The 16,134-nt window shown below is 38.8% G+C and overlaps 1 pseudogene; it reads right to left on the reverse strand.

Annotated features, from left to right (window-relative positions):
• Positions 1–15,838: 15,838 nt before the first annotated feature.
• On the reverse strand, positions 15,839–15,905 carry LOC141423711 (small nucleolar RNA Z39; annotated as a pseudogene).
• Positions 15,906–16,134: the final 229 nt, after the last annotated feature.

Raw genomic sequence — 16,134 nt, forward strand, 5'->3', positions numbered from 1 at the left:
AAAAGGAACACAAGACTGTCAACAGACACCACTCCAGACCTGGGTATCCAGCTAGACTGCCATCTAGTGGATTGAAAGACTCTGACACTAAGGGAGAAAAAAGACACCTACTCAGAGGAGCATTAGTACATTCTGAATTTTTATTCTAATTTGTTTTTGTTGCTATTAAGTTTTAGATGCTTAGACTTTTTTATGTGTATATATTTTCTTTTCTCTGTACATCTGAGCTGGGCAATTTTGCTCTCTCTCTCTCATTTTCTCTTTAGGTCTGCTTTCCCCCCTTACATTTCAGTATTCAATATTAAATCATTTCTTCTCCTCCTCTTTCTTACTGCCCTTCCGCATTTATACTTTCCTCCTATCTACAACTAGAACTGCTTCTGTCTCTGTTTACCCACCCATAATCCTCCTCAGTTACTAGACAGTTAGTGGGTAAATAGATTGCCAGATGATCATTTTTTAGTTTTGTTTGTTTATTTGTCTGCTCAATTTTCTCCATTTCTCTTTCTCTCCTTCAATACAATACTACCAGATCTCTTCTATCTATTCCAGTCCACTTTCTCATTAACTTCTTCTACTAAGCTTAGCCAAGACCCATTTCTGCCATATAAAACCACATGGCTCATATTGTTCACTAGAGTTACCCCCTGTATCTCCTTCCTATTGCTATCCTTTTTACCTTCAGTCTTCTTGGATCATGAAGATTCTTCTTTGTCTACTATATCTCCAAAGGTACTGGAGCAGCAGCAGTGATGGACCTTATTTAGGAACTGCTGCAATCTCAAGGCTGTGGTTTATCAACTGTGCTGGCTTTAGTAGCTAAGCGTCCTCTCCCTGTGTGGAATAGGGGATGACATTCAGTATCTTGAAACCTGAAGTGATAGTTTGACTACTGAGCCACAACTCCAAGTCTAGTGAAAAGAAAACATACCATAACCCAGCCACTACCCAGTCTTAAATAATCTTTCAAAAATCTCCAACTAAAGGACATGGAAGGTTTAAACCTCCAACTAAAAACAACCCCAGATGTGTAAATCTCATTGTAGAAAAATGAGAAACAAGACATCAGCTCTCCCTCAAAAGCCAACTCCAAAATTAAGGACTTAAAGATAGTAAAGAGGAGAAATATCAATCAATGAATTAAAAAAATGATAAGAAAAACCAATGAACTTAAAAAGGAGATGTAAAAGCAAGATAACAAATTGAAAAAGTATGCAAATAAACAACTAACTGAACTAACAAAGAATTCAAACAAAAAGATGACTGAAATGAAGAAGACAATGAAGGATATGAAAGAGGAATTCAATAAGTTATAGAAATCCTGAAAAAAAAATCACGTTGAAATCTTGGAAATGAAAAACTTAATATCTCAAACAAAAAGCTCAATCGAAAGTCTGGCTAACAAAGTAGAGCAGGTTGAAAATAGAGTATCAGGGATGGAATGAAAAGTAGAGGAAGTAGATCAATTGGGCAGAGACAGTGAAAAAAACCCTAAGAAAATATGAATGGGACATGTAAGACCTCTGGGATACCATTAAAAGACCAAATCTACAAATCATGAGTATAGAAGGAGAAGAGATTCAACTAAAGGCATAGATAACTTATTCAATAACATAATAACTGAAAACACCTCCAGTACCAAGAAAGGGAGGGACATCTAGGTATAGGAGGCTTTCAGAACATTAAACAGTCAGGATCAGAAAAGAAATTTCCCCAGACATATTATAATTAAAACAATAAATACATAGAACAAAGAAAGAATATTGAAAGCTACAAAAGAGAAGCAACAAGTCACATGTAGAGGCAAATCCATCAGAATAACAGCAGATTTATCAGAACAAATTCAGAATGCAGGGAAAGCATGGAATGATATATTTCAAGCCCTAAAAGAAAACAACTGTTAATCTAGACTAGTCTATCCAGCAAAAATATCCTTCCCAATTGAAGGAAAACAAACAAACAAACAAACAAAACCCTTCCACAATAAACAAAAACTAAAGAAATTCATGACCATCAAACCAGTACTGCAGGAAATACTTGAAGGAATCCTACTCACAAATGAGGATCAATGCAACCAAGAAAATGCAAGAAAGAATAAGTCCCACTAACCAAGTAGATCAGCAAACAAGAATAGGGGAAAAGTAAACATCAGAAAAATAACAAAATGACTGGAAATAGTACATAGCTTTCAATATTAACACTGAATGTTAATGGCCTTAATTCCCCAATCAAAAGACAAAGAATAGCAAGTTGGACTATAAAGACCTGACCATTTGTTGTTTACAAGAAATGCATCTCACCAACAAAGACTAACATTGGCTTAGAGCGATAAGAGTGGGACACAGTAAAGGCAGTGCTAATGGGAAGTTTTATAGCTATGAGTGCCTACTTTAAAAAACAAAAACAAAAACCAGTAACAGAGCGATCTCAGATAAATGAACTAATGCTATACCTCAAGCTCCTAGAAAAACATAAACAAGCTAATCCCAAATCTAGCAGACAGAATTAATGAAATAGAAAACAAAAAAATTATAGAAAAAAATCAATGAACAAAAAGTTGGTTCTTTGAAAAGATAAACAAGATTGATAAACCCTTAGCCAATCTGACTAGAAGGAGGGGGGAATGACACAAATTAATAAAATTAGAGATGGAAAAGGGATTATCACAACAAATACCAATGAAATGGATACTTCAAAGCCTATATTAAAATAAAGTGGGAAATCTAGAAGAAATGGACAAACTTCAAGATGCATTTGACCAAACAAAAATGAACCAAGAGGGTATAAGCCACCCAAATAGATCTATAACAAGTAATGAGACTCAAGCAGTAATAAAGAGTTCCAACAAAGAAAAGCCCAGAGCCAATGGATTCACTGCCAAATTCTACCAAACTTTTAAGGAGCTAACACCAACACTCCTCAAACTTTTCGGTGAAATAGATAAGGAAGGCACACTATCAAACTCATCCTATGAAACTAGTATCACATTCATTCCAAAACTGGACAAGGATGCATAAAAAAAGATTTTTAGATCAATCCCTTTAGTGAAGATAGATGCAAAAATTCTCAATGAAATATTGGAAAACTGATTTCAGCAACACACCAAAAAGATCATACGACATGATGGGGGGTGGTAAGGGAGAGTAATAGAGGGGTTAACCTGATTAAAGGTGAAATACCATGCGAAATTTCTTTGAACAAGGATTGTACACTTAAAAAAATGAAGGACAGGAATGTCAAACAGGTCCTGTCAGGGACTGGGAACTAGTGGGATCAAGGAGGGTTAATGGAGAGGGTGAAAGAAGGTGAATATGTACTTGTATGACAACAAAACAATGAAATCTGTTGAAATTGTTTCAAGTAGGGGAAAAGAGGATGAGGGAGAATTTTGGTGGGGTGAGCCTAACCAAGGTACATTGCAAGCATATATGGAACCCTTCCTGTATCACTCATATGTGCTAATAAAAATGTTTTAAAAACTAAAAATAGACTTATAATCTATAGCCAAATAAATCTAGGTCAGCAAACAATAAAGATACCTACACACTCATGTTTACTGCAGCACTATTCACAGCAGTCAAGTTATGGAATCAGCCTAGGTGTCCATTGACAAATGAATGGATAAAGAAAATGTGTATACAGGTTACTCCAGAGGCACCTGCACACCCATGTTTATTGTGGTACTATTCACAATACCAAGTTATGGAAACAGCCAAGATGCCCCACTACTGACAAATGGATCAAGAAAATGTGGTATCTATACACAATGGGATTTTATACAGACATGAAGAAGAACAAAATGTTATCATTTGCTGGTAAATGGATGGAATTAGAGAACATCATTCTGAGTGAGGTTAGCCTGGCCCAAAAGACCAAAAATTGTATGTTCTCCCTCATATGTGGACATTAGATCAAGGGCAAACACAACAAGGTGACTGGACTTTGATCACAAGATAAAAGCAAGAGCCCACAAGAGAGATATGAGGATAGGTAAGACACCTAAAAAACTAGATACCATTTGTTGCCCTCAACGCAGAGAAACTAATGCAGATACCTTAAAAGCAACTGAGGCCAATAGGAGAAGGGGACCAGGAACTAGAGAAAAGATTAGATAAAGAAGAATTAACCTAGAAGGTAACACACACGCACAGGAAATTAATGTGAGTCAACTCCCTGTATAGCTATCCTTATCTCAACTAGCAAAAACCCTTGGTCCTTCCTATTATTGCTTATACTCTCCCTTCAACAAAATTAGAGATAAGGGCAAAATAGTTTCTGCCGGGTATTGAGGGGGTCGGGGAGGGGGGGAGAAGAAGGGGGCGGGGGGGGGGTAAGGGAAGGAGTGGGGGAAGGGGGGAGAAATGACCCAAACATTGTATGCACATATGAATAAAAAAAAGGAAAAAAAAAAAGAAAATGTGTATATATACAAAGGGAGAGTGAAATTGTGTCACTTTGCAGGAAAATGGGTGGAACTGAGATGATCATGCTAAGCAAAATAATCCAGATTCAGAAAGACAAATACCTCATTTTCTCTGTCATATGCAGAATCTAGATTTAAAAAAAAATAATGTGAAAGTAGAAGGGGGACTATTTGGGTAGAGGAAGGGGACCAATGGGAAGGGAAGGAGGGATAAGAGAGTTATAATGGGGGGGATATGATGAAAGTACAGTATATACATGTATGAAAATGTCATAATGAAAGCCATTATTTCTACAATTTATATTTGCCAATAAAAATGAATTTCAAAACAATGAGTATTGAACAGTATTGTCACAATATCAACAACCACACAAAACCACTGCTGAAAAATCCCTTCTCCAAATCATAGGTGTGACTTTCCGATTGTACAGCTTATGAAAGTGCACTTTCCAGAGCTGCTGACAGCACTGTTTCAGATGTCTGGTGTTCCACTTGATTTGTTGACTTGACTTGTTCGTTTTAAAATTGTGTTCTGTTTTATCAGTTTCACATGTGGGCTGCATACCTATTCTCTTTGAGAATTTGCACAAAGTGGCAGCTTTATAAACCTGTCTATCATCAGATTTTCAATTTTTTCAGGAAGGATGAGTCTAGATGAGATGGGAGGAATTGAGAAAGGCAGGAAACAATTCTGATTACAGAAACATTTCCTCCATATGATGAGGAGCCTCGATGTTCAGCAGATCGGCAGTTACATCCTTCCCTCAGGACTCAGGTGACAGGATGACTTAGGCCTTGTGGACCTCTAGGTTTGGGCCTGCCCAGCACCCAAAGTGTCCTTGAGGTACACCTTTCCTCCAAACTATGCTGCCTGTGGGATGTCAGTCATGTCTCCTTACCTCTACCCCAAGAGGTGTGCATGCATGCAGCCCAACTTTTAGATCAACTATACTCCTGTTTGCAATTACTGTGCACTTGCTGTGTGCCAGGAACAATTCTGAGGGCTTTGAATAAAGTAATACATTTAACCTCAGTTCACTCTGAGGTGGTTACACTTTACAAACCTGCTCAAGGTCATGTAGCTAGTAAAAGGTAAAAGTGGATTTGATCTGGGGCATTGTCATTCTTGCTGGCTGCAGGGAGGACGGGGAAAAAGATTATTTCAGTTTTCCCAGCCTGTAAAGTAGAGGCACGCAAGAAAAATTGGGAGATGTGGAATGAATCATCTAGGATGTCTGCCAAGTCTGTCTGGTTGGTTTTCTCTTCCTCTGTTGTTAACTGCTTCCTCCTGGCTGCCTGCATTGTGTGTGACTCAAACATTTCTCCAATGTCACATTCATTGTTTTATGAACTTTATCTTTTATGAGATTTACAGTTGATTGCCTTGTAGTCTTCACAGTCACGAATATCACCTAAGAATGGACGGTACGTTTACAGTAGGTGACAGCTGATGAGAGACTGACCCCAAGTGTTTGACAGCTGGTGTGGGCACTGGTGTCCCAGGGGAGGGACGTTTCAGTGAGGGATGATTCAATAGGCGGGCAGCCCAGCAGTGTATTTTTTATGACAGTCAGGCACCGCATAACGGCATTTGGTCAATGGTGGAGCGCATATGCAATGGTGGCCTCAGAGAATTCTAACGGAGCAGGTCCTCCCACCCCACCTTCCAAGTCTCAGCAGCTCTGGCAGCTGCAGAGGGGGGACTGGCAGTGCAGACCCCTGCAATTACACAACTCCCTGAAGGCCACCCCCCAATGCTGCCTTGACACCCAAGAAGAGATGGGCCAGGTGCCAGCTAACCCTGCTCCTGCAAGGTGGAAAGAAGCCTAAAAAGGCATAGGGAGAGAAAAAAGCCTTCGGACAAGGAAGTTTAAAAAAAAAGGGCAGGGGAGTGGGGTGGAACAAGCTGAAGTGTCACCAAGAAATGAGAGATTTACCTGCAGGAAACAGAAAATCTGAAACTGAGGAGAGCGTGGCCTCCTATAAAACAGCGTGGGAAGTCATCATTCCCTTCTTGTACAAGCCAGAGGAAGATTTCATCAACTCTTTTGTAAATGCAAGTTTTCTAGTAGCTCTAGGATCATATTCACACAGGAGGGAATCCCACTTCATCCCATTTTTTAAATGTAAATGATTTTTTTAAAGAAATGAAACCATTTGCTGGTTGGTTGTTTTGTGCTAGGCAAGTCTACCACTTGAGTCAGTTTTTTTTTTAATGGCTTTTTAATTTTATTTATTTATATATTTTTTGACAGCACTAGGGCTTGAACCCAGGGCCACACGCTTGCTAGGTAGGAGCTCTTACCATTTGTGCCACTCCCTTATCCCTGGTTGGTTGTGTTTTGGTACAACAAGAAATCAATGGGATATGAGTTGTGGAGGCTTTGGCTCTCTGGGGTGTCGCCTAACAGCCCATTGGTGAGGGTTAGTTTTATGTCCCATAACACAAAGCATGCTAAATGGCAATTTGGGTCACAGTTGTGCATTGGCTATTTCCTGGATGGTTTCAACTCTAGTTCTGTGTTGCTTTCTAGTAGGACTGTTTCCTAAAGAAAACCACTCCTTGACCTTTGCTGTCAAAACTGTGTGAGTTCTGTAATGTTTGGTCCTGGTGGTCCAGGTTAATGTGCTCTGAAAGATGGAAAACTTGGGTATGTGGCGTGTGTGATATAAAATCGTGAATCGGTGGAGAAGCAGATGGTCAGCATTTGAAGGTATTGGTAACGTGATGTCCGCAAGGAAAATTTGCCACCAAGTTTGAAGCTAGCGTGTCACTAGAATAATGGTTTAAAAAAGAAAATGCAAGCTGGGTGCCGGGGGGTCATACCTGTAATTCTAGCTACTCAGGAGACAGAGATCTGGAGGATCATGGTTTGAAGCCAGCCTGGGCAAGTAGTTTGTGAGACCTTATCTCTAAAAAAAACCCATCACACACAAAAAAAGTCTGGTAGAGTGGCTCAAGGTATAGGCCCTGTGTTCAAGTTCCAGTACTGCCAAATAAATAAATAAGAAAAAAAGAAAATACAATACTTTAGATTGTATGTGTCTGAGAAATTATGTACAAATTGAAATGTCTGTGTGCTGATCCTCAATACAATAAAATCTCAATTGTGAAAGAAAAAAATTATGATGGAGCTGAAAATTCCTGTCACCCAGTGAAGACATTGTTATGACATCAAGGTTCGATGTTTTCTTTACATATGAAAGTATAGCACATACAGTCATGTATACTCATAATATTTGAAAATGGTAGCAAACAGCTACATTGTTACTGTGCTATAGTTTTATCATCATTTTAGAGGGCACACCTTCCTCTTACACAAAAAATGTTAACTATAAAGCAGCCGCAACACTTGAGGAGGCATTCCAGAAGCAGGTCTTGTCATTTGGATGACAGCTCCAAGTGTGAAGGCCTGCAGTGGAGAGGACGGTGACATTGATGATCCTCACCCTGTGCCTGCCTAGGCTAATGTCTGTGTTTGTGTGTTAGTTTTTAAGAAAAAATAAAAAAGTTTAAAACTGATTTTTTATTAAAAATAGGCCATACCACATAGCCTAAGTATAGGCTATACCATTTAGGTTTGTATGAATACATTCTATGATGTTCACACAACAATGAAATCAGTTTCTCAGAAGTGTTACATGAAAGTCTTACTTTCTTATATAATGTCTGTCCAAAGGCAAAATTACAAGTTAATTATTCCAGTCTTAATTGGAGCTGAGTGTGGTGGCACATTCTGTAATCCCAGCTACTCAGGAAGCAGGATCATACTTTGAGGCTAGTGAGAGGCTATCTCAAAAACAATATACAAAACAAAAGGGCTGGGGGCATGACTCCAGTAGTAGAGCACTTGCCTAACATGCTTGAGGCCCTGGGTTCAAGCCCCAGTGCCACAAAAATAACAACAAACTTAATTGACCTTATTTCCAGTTTTAGAATTGGACAACACTTTATCCCACAAAACAGAAGTGTTTCAATGAGCCGGGCAGAGGTGAGTGGTTTTACAGACAAGAAAAGGATTAAAGAAAGCAGAAACAAAACACATAAAACCGGTCATTTCAAAGTCAATTCCCTTGTGAGGTGGGAATAGAGAAACAGAACAATAGAAAATGATTGGTTAACATTGGGTTACTTCTTTAGGTATGGATTAAAGTAGAGAGAATTTAATTATCATTTCCACTGAAATTGGTCCGTTTGGGAAATTTGGCTATTATCTTGCGTGATTTCTCAGGAGATTAGATTACTACTTAGTTTCCATTTATTGATGTGAAACTCCAGTGTGAGTAACTTTGAGTTTGGTTTGGTCTGTCTAGGCCTAATGCCGGATCTTAATCTAAAACAATGTTTTCCTATAACCTTGTTTAACAATAACCTGGCAAGCCAGGTTCTTATATAATGAATACTAGATCAGAAGAATTCCTTGAATATATTATGGCAAAATGCAACCTAACCCTTAATTCGCCTCAGCCCCATGTCTGTCTTAAGGAGGACATTCAAAGATCTGGGTGACATTTGGTGAAGGCATCAAGAAAAACCTGGCAGTTGGAGGCTCAGCTGTCCAAGGTTCCTCTCCGCCTATGGCTGGGTCTGTGTCCATCAAACCTCTTCAGTGTCAGCTGGAGACCCAGCTCTCCTTACCCCACTACTGCCACCTCCTGTCCTTTGGTGGCTCCCAAGGGGCCTGATGTTGCTGCAGTCCTGGCGACTGACTTACTTGGAGAGCCTCTACCTGCTTTATGCTGACCAAGGGGTGGAAAGCCTCCTCTACTAATGTTTTATGACACTTTCTTTGCTCCTGAAATGGAGACATCACCTCCCAGTCTCCTGTGAATCCCTGAAGATCTGAGATAATCAGAAATTTGGGTGGAACACACAGAGGATCTTGCCCTCTGTGAAAAGAATTACAATTTAAATCATGACTCTCACACATATATCAAATACACACATGCTAAATACTTTAACCATTAATAAATGATAGAAATAGGTAAGCATTAAAACTCAAAGAACAGACATATTTAAAATCAAAAATATTGAAATGAATGTACAAATAGAGGCAAACTTTTTTCCACGGGGGTCAGAGAAGTCAACTTGACCAGATGGGAAATAAATCATATATCTGTGGGTATTATTTCACACTGCTATCCATTACTTACAACTTAGAAAATTACTTACAACTTAGAAAGTTGTAAAACAGCTCAAAGACAATGGAAAAATTAGAATCAGATAATCTGGAAGGCTGGCCCCTTGTCTAAAGACTAATTTTCCATGGAAGCACAATTCATTTTCTATAAATTCCATAGCATCTCTTTTCCTTGATAGCCATGCAAGATCCTGGGGCCTCATTCCCAATAGGATATCCTTAATGCCAGGATTCCTGGAATGGCCCTTAGCTCCAATCTACTTTCTCCCTCTTCCTCTCAGAGCTATTGGTCCTTAAGTAAATTGGGCTCTGAGTGACCTGCTATGACCTGTCAGAGTTCCAATGTACACAGGGGTACACAGGTGAATCCTCTCCTGGGACCCTTGTTAAAATGACAGATACTTCATTTGTATTACTGGATGGGGGTGTGTGGCTCCTTGGCTAATAGATGAGTTGGGGGAGCTGCAGGAAGACAGGATGCGGTCAGATGGAAAAACAGCTTCTGGAGTGCAATCAAAGGACTTTGCACAGGTCAGGGCTGGGTTTCATCAGATAAGTAGAGGTGTTGTGAAGGATACACCCCAGTAAGGAAATTGAAGATGTTTGGGGTGTGTAAGCTGAAATATTGAGATGCTGACTTGTGGAATTGTCTTTGGTAAATGGAAATGACTTTTAGAAATTTTCTACCCATCACAAAGATACATCTGTCATGCTGCTTTTCAACATGTCTCTAAATTTGCTGCCAGCTATCCCTGGCAGTAGCTGATTCCTTGGGGCTTCTTTTCTCTCCAGCAGTCCATATGCAAGGAGAGCACTGTCAGTCAACTTAAATGCTGAGTCTGTAGAGAACAAAGAACTTTATTTTGGGTTTGTTGGAGTTGGAAGAGTGCAAAGCCTGCCTACAATGTTTCTACCTTGTAGAAGGATGTATAGATACAATCAAAGTCAGCAGAAGAGTCTGATAACATTTTGGTTACATCTGGATCCTTGCAGCCAAAGGGTGAAAGTGACCAAAAACTCACAGTCCCAGGCAGCAGCTGAGATAGGCACAAGTCCTGCTCTCTTAATGGTCTCCTGGTGCCACTTTTCAAAAATTGAGACAAGGTCTTGCCAGCCCAGGCTGGCCTTGCACTAGAGATCCTCCTGCATCTGTCTCCCAAGTTTAGGATTATAGGCATGTGCCACCCACTCTTGGTTCCAGCTCCAGTTTAGAAAGGGATTCCTTTGGTTCTCTCTCCATGACATTCAACCACCATTCTCTGTCCAGTACTGTGATTCAGTTGGATCTGAAATGCTTAATGAAAGGGTCATGGTCTGTGCAATGACCCTATATGGATTTCAGAACAGGGTGTGTGTGGGTGGGGCAGGGGAGGGGTGTGTTGTCAATGGTGGGTGAGAAGCCTGAACAAGTAAGGAAATTGTCACTCTCCAATACTGGCTGCAACAGTGACAACTTGCAAGGCATGCAGATCAGAATATCTCAGCCATGTGGATTCTTCTTAGCCTTTACAGAGGGGAGAAAACAAGCTACAGGTGAAACGATCTGATAATTGGTTTTGTCCTGTCATCAGGGGGAAGTCATCTGTACAAGAAATATTCACCTCTGTGTTTAGCTAGATTTTTGTGTTGGAGAGAGGGAGCAGGAAACAATTCAGCTAATAATTTTTGAGAACGAGAATAGGATTTGAAAGGACCTGTGCTCAGTCCTTTCACAGAGAAACAGGGTCATCTGTAAATCTCACCTAAGTCATATGAAGTCCTTCTAGTAATGCCAAAGCCTGGAGGAATTCAGAAAACAAACCAGAGCATTAATCCTCCCTGCTTTTCAGAAGCACTGGTCTCAGGTGAATTCAATATTATAAGAGATTATAGATTTATAAATCCAACCCCGATATAAAGAAGGGAAGAAGCATGTCCTAGCAGCAGTTGAGGTTCAGAAGTCACTCTTTACAGGGCCTACAACATAAAATGCGGGTCTGCACCAGTCAGATCTCACAAACAAATGGGTAGTGGTGGATACCAAGGCGACCTGGAAAGCAGTGCCCCATCCAAGGACTGGGGATGCTCCCCACTCCATATGTAGGAATGTGAACTCAATTTAAAGGGAGCTCCATTTTTTTTTTTTTTTTTTTTTTACTGAAGTGAGACAATCATACTTTAAGTAAAATAAAATTTAAAAATTGAAGCTAAAATGCATTTTAGGAAAGCAGATGTTGAAGAAAATTCATAGCAGGCCATTGGTTTATCATGAGCTCCTGCACTAGGCCCAAACGACCAAACCAAAATGAAGTCTGCACCACCAAGCCAAACTAAGTTGTCTACTTAGCCTTCTAAGAAATCAGGAGCAAGGCAGATAATAGTCCAAATTCCCAAACAAACCAGTGTTAGTCACAACAATGAGGAACTGCCCTCTGATTTCACTGTTATAATGAAAGTAACTTGGAAACAACTAATTCACTTTTCTTTGTCTGTGTTCTGCAGCCCCTTTCTGTCTATAAAGCCTACTTTCTATGATCAGCTCATGGGAACTCTCATTCTATCCTATTGAATGAAGAATTAGCTGACTTTATTATTGAAAAAAAAAAGCCAGTTCAACTAAGCCAGACAAGAGTGGCTCATGCCTGCAATCCTAGCTATTTGGGAGGATGAGATTGGGAGGATCACAGTTCAAGACCAGTCTGGGCAAATAGTTCAAGAGGCCCCATCTCCAAAATAACTAGAGCAAAATGGATCCGAGGTGTTACTTAAGCAGCAGAACACCTTCTTTGCAAGCACAAGCCCCAAGTTCAAGCCCAGTCTCAACAACAACAACAAAAAAGTCAACTCAACCAAAGTAAATTTGTCATTTGATAACCATAAGGAAAATGATAAGCCACCGGTTTGCAAACTGCCATCTCAATGTTTCCCAGTAACAAACTCACTTGATCTTGTAACAACCCACAAGGAGGTTACAGCAACAATTATTACCTTTATAGGGGAAGACCCATTTGCAGAGGGGTTGAATGAATTACTGAGATCACATCTGGTAAGCTGCATAGGCCAAGTTAGAAGCCAGCAGTCTGACTCCAGTGCTCTTGCTAGTTATTTCACAGCCTCCCTAGAATACCTTCTATTAATGGAAAAATGGGACAGTCATCATTTTTGTTCTTAATTCTAAAATTCTGGGCAGCTTCTCCAATTCAATTTGCAATTCCAAGGAAGAATTTAGCAGGCTTGTAAGTTACAGCCTAGTTCATTTTGTTTTAGAAAATGAGTTTTTATATTCGCTCTCAAGATGGTTGGCTAATTTTTTATAAGCTGCTGTCTCCTTCTGGAGCAGAAACTAAAATAACAGTCAGGACCATAAGAGATATGAAGATGAAGAAAAAACCAAAAAAGGAACAATTGTTCTGTTGGGTTGTTGGCCAAGGAACAAATGAAAATCAATTATAAATAACAATGCTTTTGAACTCATTAGGCTAGTTTTTCTTTTATAATGAAGGTAAAAGTCAAATTATCAATGTCTAGAAGTAGAATAAAATTTAATTCCAGAAGGACCTCAGTAATCACAAATAATAGATGGTTACTGTCCGGGCCCAGAACACAACACCTCAAAGGAAGGCACAGTGGAAGCCAGATGCCTCTGATGCTCTCCTGTCCTCCTGTCTCTCATCCTTCTTTCTTCCCTGAAGTAAGTCATAAAATCAGAATTCTTCTTTCATCACTGGTCGTAGAAAGTAGAACGCCCCACGACATGTTATAAAACCCAGAAAGGCACTTCCTTTTCTCTCTTCTCTCTCCAAGACTCTCATTCCAGAGGGTCCAGCCATCACAGCAGGGAAGTAAGACTCATGGAAGCAAGAGAAGCTGGATGGACAGGCCTTGCTGGGTTCCCCTCAGTCTGTTGCCATTAAGTCGTGTTCTTTTGTCCAATTGCAGTTTTGTACTGAGTCCATTCTTCACTGAGTTCAACATAAAAACTAGTTTTTCTGAATCTTTAGGTTTTTGTTTCTGAAAGCTCCTGTGTTGTGTAAAAGTTTGGTCAAATACCAAACTTTTTTGCTTTTCTCTTATAAACCTGTCTTTTGTTATAGGAGTGCTGGCCATAACCCTTGTGATGAGTGAAGATAGGTGTTATTCCTTTCCCTTATACTTCTCAGTTATCTGATTTATCTGGGCCCTTTAAAATAACAGCTGTTAAACTGAACTCCTTTTTTTTTTTTCAGAGACAGGGTGTTGCTATATAGTCTAGACTGGCCTAGAATGGCCTAGAATTCACTATGTAGCCCATGGTGGCCTCAAATTTGTGATCCTCCTGCTTCAGCCTTCTGAGTGATGGGAAACCAAACTCTTGAGATCAAGGAATTGCTGAAACAAGTTTATTGAGCCATTACAGATGATGGACCAAGTCCTGGGATAAATTCCCACCTCTACCAGCAGCAGGGCTAGGTGACACTGCCAGACCAGAGATTAGAGTATTTTTTAATAAGTGAAAACTTGGGGGAATGAGGGCATAAATTGTTTATTGTAAATCTATATTGAATGGAGATAAGAGGGGCAGTTGACACAAAGTGGGGAAAGAAAACTTTGGAATAGGAGGGTAACTGTGGCTCCAGAATGGGTTGGAGTTGTAAGTAGGATGTGATTAGGGTGTTGTGATAGGATTTGAGATAAGGTCTTAATATATTTGGAAGAATGTGAAATGGGTTTTAGTTCTTGATCCACAGCTTATTAACTGATTAACCTTCCCTTCCCTTTCTTTTCTCCTTCCTCTGAACTTTGCAATTAAATTTAGGATAGCCTAGAACCTCTTCCTTATCATTTCTCTTTTTCATCAAGATCTTTCAGAAAAAGCATTGCTGATGAATCCTTGCATTTTTTAAAAAATCATTTTCAATTAGTCCTTTATGTTAGATTGACATAACTTTTTGTTACTGTGACAAAATACCTGGCAGAAACAATTTAAATGGGGGAAGGACCACTTGCTCGTGGTTTCAGAGGTTTCAGTCCATTGTGGTGGAGCAGAGCACCTCATATTGCGGTGGTCAGGGAGCAGACCACTCCTAGAAGGTCATGTCCCATGAAGGGTGGAAACTATAGGTAACAATAGTGAGGTGTCTTGTTGTTGTAGTTTTTTGTTTTCTTTCCTCCACTTGCAGTGCTGGGACTGGAACACTCTGGGTAAATACTCTACTGATGAGCTATACCCCAGCCTTTTGCAATGTCTTTTAACCCAATTATGGGCAACAAGAAAATGGAAGGGAAAGAGAAGGGGGATGACGGTGGTGAAAGCAGCCAATCACTGTCAGTGATCTTTAGCCTGTTTTGCTTGTGTTTTTGTTTTTTTCTTCCTAGAAGTGGCTTCTTCTGAAAAGATATAACTAGCTAGTTCAATCTCCCAAGTAAGCATGATGCTGCAATCCATCGATTTACATAGATGGGAAAAACAAAGTGTGTGGCACTTAAAGATTATAGCTATCAAAAGAATATAAAGAAGAATTGTTAAACCAGCTTGTAGTCATATTTTTTAGACAATGAACTTATTTTGGAAGGTAACCACCTGAACAAATAATGTAGAGCTCTGGTTTTTCTTACATTTTAGTCAGTGGGCAGTTTGACTTATTCTTTATAATTGTGTCTCAACATCTCATGAAGTATTTATCTAAGTACAAGTTACTGTTAGCTACCGTGCAGTTCCTCTGTGTTCTTTTCTTTTTTTTTTTTTTCTTTGAAAGAAAATTTTATTTTCACATTTGTCTACAATTAGAGTAAATGCATTTCCTGGAATAAAGACAGAGCCTTTGGATTTAAACTACCCCACTATAAGATTACATACATAAAACTACAATTATTTTTGCATAGTGGATTAAATAATCAAATTAGAATAGTTATACAATCTAGAATAAATGATAATAAAATGTATCACAAATACAATAAATTCATATTTAAATTATATATATGTATAAAATAGTATCTTGTGTGTTATAATTCAATTAAGCTTCAATTTCACATAAAGTATAATGACTAAATAGCAGTAGTTAATTTAAACTGAAAATGAAAGAGAGTCAAAACACCTTAAAAAGAGATATCACTTTCACATTGGTCTACAATACAGTAAACAGATTTTTTTTGGCATAAAGACACAGACTTTGGAGTTTAAACTATCCCCACTACAAGATTACATCTATAAAACTCCAATTATTTCTTCTGCAACAGTGGATTAAATAAGCAAGTTAAAATAGTTATACTGTCCAAATTAACTGAAAATAAAGTAGAATTGAAATGAAAAGATTCTTACATATTTTAGAAAGCGTATAAAGTATCATGACTTTATTCATACTGATTTGCTTCATCATATGCAAAAAGATTTGTATTTAAATCATAAATTTATAAAATACCATCTTGACAATTATAATTCTATTAACCTTCAGTTTGAGGTGAAGTGTTTTTTTTTTTTTTTGAGGTAAAATGTAATGACTAAAAACAGTAGTAATTTAAACTGAAACTGAGACAGAAGTCAAAAATATTTTCAAAAGAGCTCTTTCTTTTTCTCTGGTCTACAATTATAGTAAATATAATTCTTGGCATGAA

Source organism: Castor canadensis, chromosome 5, assembly GCF_047511655.1.
Source record: "Castor canadensis chromosome 5, mCasCan1.hap1v2, whole genome shotgun sequence".
Lineage (NCBI taxonomy): Eukaryota > Metazoa > Chordata > Mammalia > Rodentia > Castoridae > Castor > Castor canadensis.